This window comes from Haemaphysalis longicornis, unplaced genomic scaffold, assembly GCF_048455015.1.
Source record: "Haemaphysalis longicornis isolate Haplotype H1 unplaced genomic scaffold, Haemaphysalis longicornis Haplotype H1 scaffold_12, whole genome shotgun sequence".
NCBI lineage: Eukaryota > Metazoa > Arthropoda > Arachnida > Ixodida > Ixodidae > Haemaphysalis > Haemaphysalis longicornis.
In genome coordinates, this window is record NW_027526225.1 from 49,740,802 (window position 1) to 49,749,896 (window position 9,095).

The following is a 9,095-nucleotide window of genomic DNA, read 5'->3' on the forward strand; positions in this document are numbered from 1 at the left end:
TTTTTGTTTGTATCTGTGTGCTTTCGTTTACATTACCCGGCTTTGAAAATGCGAACTAGTGTTCTAACGAGTCCTCCCCTCTCACTTTTTTAATGCATGCTGCCAATGATTGTTTTCCGCTATAATTAATGAACTTCGGAGTTGTTTAGCTGGTGCCGTTCGATATCGTCCATATATATTGCAATAGGTTGACATTTTGCATGGGTGAAAAAAAATAGTTTCTAGCGATTTACCTGGCTGTAGTAGCTCTGGTCCGTCTTGTCATTGTGACTTGTGTTCTGGACGGGATTGCTGCGTTGTTCGTTTTTTTTTCACATTTCAAATACTGGTAATTAAAAGAGGTATACACCAAATTCTGTAAATTAATAGTAACTAAAAGTTGTACGCCACAAGCTGTTCTGTTGTTTCCGCGAACTGTGACTCTAACCTATACTTGTACTCCAAGAGGGTGACAAACATTGCGAACAAAAATTTCTTCAAGGAAAAGTAAAATGGAATAGCGGCGCTGTGAGCGCACCCCTTAATTAGCGTGTGCCTTTCTAATGCATTTTTATAAGATGCAGCAAGTTTGTTTCAAGAGTAAGAAATAACCTATTACCATAATCAATCAATCAAGCGTGCAGCGATGGCGTAGAGGTAGAGCATCCACCTCACGTGCAGAAGAACCACGGCTCGAATCCCGGTGCCGGACAATTTCCACCGGATGAAAAAAAAAGGGGCCCGTGTCCCTGCGAGGGGGACTCGAGTAAATGCGTCGCATAGGGGGTGGGTGTATTACGTTAACGCTTAGTGTTTGGGGAGTTGGTGGTAGTGAATGCGTTGTATCAGCAGCTTCTTGACGTAGTTTGAATGAGTCAAGGATATAAGGCGCGTTCGTAGCCTTTCATTCTGTCTCGGTTTTGTGGCGCTGTGGGAAGAGCACCATGTACCTCGCGTTCCGGCCACAGGTAGTGAATGCGTTGTATCAGCAGCTTCTTGGCGTAGTTTGAATGAGTCAAGGATATAAGGCGCGTTAGTAGCCTTCCATTCTGTGTCGGCTTTGTGGCGCAGTGGGTAGAGCACCATGTACCTTGTGTTCCGCCCGCAGGGTCGTGGGATCGAGACCAGGCGCCGGTAAGTATTATTTTTTTATATAGTGCAGGGGGGGGGGGTGGACCTGTTGTTGAGAGCGAGGAGGGTAGCGTGATGCGGGAGAGGTGGAGCGGGGGAGAGGGCGCACCTGCGAGCGATGCGGACTACTACGGACGCCTAGAACGGGTGACATCGTGAGTTAAAGAAATGCTCTGAATTTAAAATCCGCGTATTGATGGAATTGCACAAAGAGGCTTGGGGTGCGGCCTGACCCCGGCGACCATTGCCGGCAATGCACTCCCTCACCAGAGCAGGATTGGCCACCCTGGTGTAGTAACGACCACAACCTCCCATGAATACGCCAATTAACCCTCGGCCCTCAGTCCCCAGCGGCTGCGAAGCAACTGACCACGGCGGCGGTCAGACCTGTAACGCAGCAGAGGGTGCTAAGAATCACTGGATCCGGACAGGCCGCCAATGGAATCTGAACCTGGCAACGTATAACGCGCGAACCTTATCTAGCGAAGCGAGTCTAGAGGTGTTGTTCGAGGAGCTAGAGGGCATTAAATGGGATGCAATAGGGCTTAGCTAGGCTAGGAGGGCAGGCGAAACACTTACGGTGCTGAAAAATGGACACGTCCGACGTTACCGGGGTCTAGAGGACAGAAGAGAACTGGGAGTGGGATCTCTAGTCAATAAAAGCATAGCTGGCAACATAGAAGAACACTATAGCATTAACGAAAGGGCAGCAGGTCTTGCAATTAGGCTCAATAAGAGGTACAAGCTCAAGGTGGTGCAGGGCTACGCGCCCACATCCAGCCACGACGACCAAGTAGTGGAACGCTTCTATGAAGATGTGGAATCGGAAATGGCTAAAGTAAAAACACAGTATACCGTAGTTATGGGGGACTTCAATGCTAAAGTAGGCAAGAATCAGGCTGGAGACAAGGCAGTTGGGAACTATGGTCTGGGCTGTAGAAATAGCGGGGGGGGCCCACTAGTTGCGTTTGCAGAACGGAATAACCTACCCATAAAGAATACTTTCTTCTGTAAACGGGAGTGTCGGAAGTGGACCTGGAGGAGCCCGAATGGGGAGCATTAAAATGAAATAGACTTCATATTATGCGATAACCCTGGCGTCGTGCAGGATGTGGAAGTGCTCGGAAGGGTAAGGTGTAGTGACCACCGCATGGTAAAATCTCGAATTAGGCTAGATTTGAGGAGGGACCGCAACAAGCTCGTATGAAAGAAGCCAGTAAATGAGCTAATAGTAAGACGTAAATCAGAAGAATTCAGGATCGCGCTGCAGAACCGACATTCAGCTCTTAACGATGAAGCCGAGCTTACGACACAGGAAGCCAGCGACAACCTTACACTCATTATCACGGAGTGTGCAGTAGAAGTCGGGGGCACTACGGCTAGACAGGATACTGGTAAACCTTCATAGGAGACGAAAGATCTAATTAGGAAACGGCAAACCATGACAATCTCCACCGCAGCTGACAGAATAGAACCAGCGGAGCTTTCGAAGTTAATCAATAAGCGTAAGACAGCTGACATACGGAAGTATATTATGGAGAGGATCGAATACGCTGTAAAGAACGGAGGTAGCCTGAAAGCAGTGAAGAGGCGTCTTGGCGCGGGAAAAAATCAGATGTACGCACTTAAAGATAAGCAAGGCAATGTCACCACAAATAGGGATAAAATAGTCACAGTGGCCGAGGAGCTCTATAGGGACCTGCACAGTAGCCGGGACATCCAGGATAATGCCGAACGAGACAGTAGTTCAGAGGAGATAGACATCCCACCAGTAACGACCGAAGAAGTAAGGAAGGCTTTGAAAGAAATGAAAGGGGGCAAAGCACCTGGTGAGGATCAGATAACAGCAGACCTTTTGAAGGATTGCGCAGAAATTGTACTTGAAAAACTGGCAAACCTGTATATGCAATGCCTAATGACCGCAACTGTACCGGAATCTTGGAAGAACGCGAACATCATCCTAATCCATAAGAAAGGCGACAAGAAGCACTTGAAAAATTACAGGCCGATCAGCTTACTGTCAGTCGTCTACAAGGTACTTACCAAGGTAATCGCTAACACAATTTCTGCAACCTTAGATTTCAGTCAACCTAAAGAACAAGCAGGGTTCCGTAAAGGTTATTCAACAATGGACCATATTCACACGATCAATCAGGTGATAGAAAAGTGCGCTGAGTATACTGAACCCCTATATATAGCCCTCATAGATTATAAGAAAGCATTTGATTCGGTCGAATCCCTAGCAGTCATTCAGGCATTACGGAACCAGGGGGCAGATGAGCATTATGTAAGAATACTAGAGGATATCTACAATGGCTCCACAGCTACCATCATCCTCCATAAGGAGAGCAGTAAAATACCTATAAGGAAGGGTGTCAGACAAGGAGACATAATCTCTCCAATGTTATTCACAGCACGTTTACAAGAAGAATTCAGAACGTTGGATTGGGAACAGGTGGGAGTAAGGGTTAATGGAGAATACCTCAGTAACCTCAGATTTGCTGATGACGTTGCCTTGCTAAGTAACTCGGGGGACGAATTGCAAAGCAGGCTTTCCGCACTGGACGAACAGAGTAGAACCGTGGGCCTGAAAATTAATATGCAGAAAACTAAAGTAATGATGAATAACCTCGGGACAGCACAGCGGTTTGAGATAGGTGGCGAGGCAGTGGAAGTGGTAAGCGAATATATCCACTTAGGCCAAGTTGTGACCTTAGATCCCAACCATGAGGCAGAGATAATTAGAAGGATAAGAAGGGGGTGGGGTGCATATGGCAGACATTCTCAGATAATGAATAGCAGCCTACCATTGTCGCTGAAGAAAGTGTATGACAGCTGCATCTAACAGGTACTCACCTACGGGGCAGAAACCTGGAGGCTCACTAAGAGGGTTGAACTTAAATTGAGAACGACTCAGCGTGCAATGGAGCGGAAAATGATAGGTGTAACATTAAGGGACAAGAAGAGAGCGGAGTGGGTCAGGGAACAAATACGTGTTATGGACATATTAGTAGAAATTAAGAAAAAGAAATGGACGTGGGCAGGGCATGTAATGCGAAGGCAAGATAACCGCTGGTCATTAAGGGTAACAGAGTGGATCCCTAGAGGAGGCAAGCGTTGCAGGGGGCGGCAGAAAGTTAGATGGGCAGATGAGATCAAGAAGCTTGCGGGGATAAATTGGTCACAGTTGGCACAGGACCGAGGTAATTGGAGAATAATGGGAGAGGCATTTGCCCTGCAGTGGGCGTAGATAGGCTGATGATGATGATAATCAATCACGCTTATCTTACATTTCTTGCAAGCCTCAGTGTTGCTGCAGTCCAGAAAATCCGGATGTCCGAAGCGCGAGCACGCGAAGGGAGTAACAAACAAGAGAAAAGTACTCTGTGACAAGCTGAACAGCTGTCGCCTTGCAGACGAAAGGACAGCAGCCGGCGACCACCGAACAACGCGTTTCCCCACTTAAAATCGTCGGGGCAGTCTGCCGGTCGAGCGGCGGGTCTGTAGCAGACGACCAGACAAACGTCGACAAAAAATGAACTCAGTAACTACTCTACATTTACACCGAACTTGCTGGACACGTGCTGACGCGTATGGTTTCATAAGACAAAAGAAAATTTTACCCAGCCCTCTTCCTAGCGCAAAAAATGCAGCACGCGCGCAGCGAAAAAAGCACGTGCCGAAGCGGCGGCAGCCACCGTGTACTCCCGAGGAGGGGAGAGTGCAGCGCTGCCCTCGCCCGGCAAACTTTAGCTTCACCTCCCTATCGCCACAACGTAGGCATCCGCAGGAGCACCCTCTCGGCGGCCTGGCGCAGGGTTCCTCGGAACGGCCAGGTTTCTCTCGACATCGCCCCGGTAAAGGATCTCCTCTGGTAGGCGCCGGAACCGGAGACGCCGCGATGAGCCCGGGGGAAACCCGGTTGACGGGCGCTCGTAGAGGCTTGAAGCTCCAGAGAGAGCTGTAGGCCTCCACGCCAGGGTTACAGCTCCGCGAGGAGCTCAGCATGCCTTCAACCCATGGACACGACTCGGCCGTCGACCAGGAGGCGAACCGCAGCCGCCTCGCATCTCCGAAGGCAGCAGGACCCCCGGACCGTGGCAACAGCTCCCGGGTCAAAGCAGAAAGCCCTGCTGCTCGGCAGGCCCTGGCTGAAATTGCAACGCCCAGGCACGAAACCACGCCTCGCACCACCAGGCCGGTGGCTCGCTGAAACTCGTAGCGATGACTACGCAGCGCTGCAGGTTGCTCCGTGGCGGAACCACGTGAAACCCGGTCCCGTGGGGAGTTAAAAACACCGCACCGTCAGGTCGTAGCGATAGGTGCGAACCATATCGCCGGCCGTTCTGTAATTCGAAGCGGGACTCCCACATTCTGGTTCCGCTATCACCTGTTCGTCATCGGCTGTGCGAATGTGATAGGCATTGAAATCGCTAACGTGCACAGGACGCACCAGCTCGTTGCTTTGAAGCGACTGCATCTCATACGTGAGCAGAGTTGCCTGCGCCGTTATTCGGTATGACCCTTGCCATTTGTGTGCGAGTGATGCGGTGAAACCGCGTGCACAGTTGCTGAGTGGGTGCGTTCTCCTTAGCACTAGGTCACCGATGTTGTACACAAGGTGACGACGGCTTTTGTTATACTGCTCGGCTTGCTCCATGCGCGCCACGTCGAGGTTCTCCCAAACCGTGCGTTGCGCTCCGGAAAGGCATTCCAAGAGCCTAGCCGCGTAGAGCGCGTACAGCAGTGCATTCTTTTTTGTGAAAGCGATCTCTTTATCTTTACCGAAAGTTTAGGCAACCTGGTGTCAAACCCGTTGACCTATTTACGGTAGTTCTAGTCGCGAAAGCCAGCTCAGGCAAACGCGCATCCCAGTCCTTATGCTCCTTGGTTGTCGCAACCAGCATAAACTTCACGTTCCGGTTCACCGTTTCAGTAATGTTTCTCTGAGAATGATACGGACTCGTTTTTTTGTGCCCAATGTGCAACGCTCGAAATGTCCGCAAACACTTTGCTTGTAAAATACAAAACATTGTCAGTGATCAGGTCAGAGGGGAATCCGAAACGAGTGAATGTCTCCAACAGCTTCTCTGCGATCCGCTCCGACGCTACCTTTCTAAGGGGAAACAGCTCCACCCACTTAGAAAAGTGGTCCGTTATAACCAGAATGAACTGGCTTCCTCGCGCGGATCTTGGAAGGGGTCCCATCACGTCACACGCTACAATCTTTGACGGGTAGTTGCTTTCGACCGGCTTCATAAAACCCACTGGTTTTCCAGCGCGCGGTTTCGCTACCTGACAAAGAGGGAAAGCGCAGGAATAGCTCAGTACGTCTCTCCTGATGCCTGGTAAAGTCGCGACACGGCAGAACTTGTCGTAAGTCTTACTTGCGCTGCCATGTCCTGCCACCGCTGAGTCATGAAAGTACCGCATGAACCGTTTCCGCAACTTTTTTGGGACCACGACTCGAAATGGGGATGAAACCGCCTCTTGGTCGTGCAGTTGGGGAATGTAACGAAGTAATAAGCCATCATCACCCAGCAGATACGCGTCAAGCCCCTCAGCGTTACCGGTGCAATCTACGCCACTCGCTAGCCTTTTGAGCACCTGCTGGCAGAGACCGTCTGCTTTCTGGGCCTCAATGAACTCTTCTTTACTGACTACCTCCCCCTAGGATAGATTCCTTTCAGCCTCTGTTTTACGGGGGATGAGAAATCACCGCTGCGAGATGCCGGTTTTCTTTCTCTTTTCGGCCGGCCTCAACTCCTCCGTCCGGCCCTTTCCTCTCCCGCTCGGTGCGGGCGCTTCCGCCACCCCTTTCCAATAAGGGGAGCAAACTTTCCGCCAACATTAGGCGCTGATCATCCGACCCAGAAAAAGGTGCGACGACCGCTTCTACATTAGTGCTCATCTTTCCTGACACCTCTCCCTGGCCTGCCACAGCGCAGTACAGATTCGTTTCTCCGTGTGGTTGTAAACCATGCATTGGCGCATTCGCGAAAGGAAAGAAAGGGGGTTGCGTACCGTACTGATAGCCGTTCCTCCCCATGTCGAGCACAACACCATCCCTCGAGAGTAAATCTTTCGCCAGTATGACTGGAACAGACAAACAAGGCAAGCAGACAAAACGCTGTCTGCGCTTTCTGCCATTAAAAGCGAGCGTGAGTCTCACGGCTCCTTCTGCTTTTGCCGAACCCGCTGGTAAGCTCAAGGGTGTCTCGGGGGACCTAACCCGGATTATCCTTCTCCGGCAAGCCAAAAAAAAAAATTTCGTCTCCTATTAGAGACACCGTCGAGCCTGTGTTGACCAGTGCAAAAAGTTCGCGACTGACCAATTGCACTCGCATGAACGGGGCTAACGAGGATGGGTCCCCATGTGCCCTACATGCGGAGGCGGCCAGCTGCCCGCCGGCGCGAGCGTCGGGGTTGTGAGGCGGCTCCCCCGCACCCCCTCCGACTGGGCCCCCCTTCTCGCTTACCGCCGCAAGGACGAGGTACCCCTTTTCATCGCCGCCGGCGATCAGCACTTCCCTACGTACTACGCATTTTCTCGGGGCATTGACGGGAAAAATGGTGAGGCTTGCGATAAAACCTGCACGAACGGGTCGTTTCGTCCTGCCACCCTCTTCCGTCGCCAAGCATTGCCTGCGACCTAGGAGTTTGTGGGGCCGTTATCCGCTCCCCCTCCTGAAGAGGCAAATCCCGGTTCGAGAGATTCCCCGGGTCTCGGCGGCAACCTGTAGCGAAGTACAGCTCCTGCATCGCCCACACGTACTCGAAGAGGCTCTCCTCAGGGTGCTGCGTGCGAAGGGCAAGCTCGTACCTCATGCGGTGTTCGTAATCAGGTTGGATAAATTCAGCGCCCAAGCGGTCCTTAAAATCTGCCGTCGATTCCAAAGGCGCTTGTCAGCGCCTCCAACGCGCAGCGCTTCCTATTGCCACGGGCACGACTTGCCTCAGCACGTCATCATCCGATGTGCCTACCGCAGTCTGGTACGAATCCAGTTCGTAAACGGATTCGTAAACCTCGAAACGGATTCGTAAACCTCGAGTTCGTAAACCTCGATATTCAAACACGGCTTCGAGGCTGGCACTACGGGACCCGCGGTTGGAGCCGCCCGAGTATTCGGGTCATCTCCGCGAACATCCCGGTCACCTGCGTCATCATTGAGGCGAGGTCTGCGGGCTGCTGATCAGCCTCCTGCGCAAGGGCGTCCGCCTCGGACTCCCCTCTCGAGCCCTGCGGCTCCTCCTTCTCTCCCGTCTCTCTCCGCGTTGTAGGAGCCATTTCCAGAGAACTACCCAACAAAAGCTGGCTCGACCACGCCAAACTGTACACGCCCCGCTACACAGCAGGCATTGCTAACTACATTTAGAACGTGACAAAACCCCACACTAAAAATCTACAGTGGAAGCAAAAAAGAACATCTAGACAATACATGACAAAAAACTGCAGTACAGACACAGCGAAATACACAAGTGACTAAGATCCCTTCAAACGCTAAATACACTCGCAATGTAAGCACTTAAGCCGTTACACAAACCGCAGAAAAGAGAACGCACGAAAAACTTCAGGCATCCGCGGCCATGGTAAAACTTAAGCAAAATAAAATACCGGTATCAAAACTCCAAAACTTATTTACAAAACATGTATCTATATGCCTGAAAGACCCGGGTATCCTACTGCCAAAATGGCGCTTCTTCTCGGAACAAAGGAATGACGTCCGAAACCGCAGAGAGCAAATGTCTACGGGTTGGCTTGAAATTAGCCCCACGGTCGGGCGCGTGATCTGGGCCTGATATCTACGGCATGCCATGAAACGAGACACACTGTGGTTGTGTACAAGCAAACTGTTTACTCACATTGTCCACCTCGTTGTCGCCCGTCCGGGCAAGCGCGCGCATACACGCACACACACACACACGCACACACACACACACACACACACACACACACACACACACACACACACACACACACACAC

General features: G+C 51.2%; 1 pseudogene; it reads right to left on the reverse strand.

Moving 5' to 3' along the window:
- Positions 1 to 8,398, reverse strand: part of LOC144161596 (uncharacterized) — a 72,651-nt pseudogene extending 64,253 nt beyond the window's left edge.
- Positions 8,399 to 9,095: the final 697 nt, after the last annotated feature.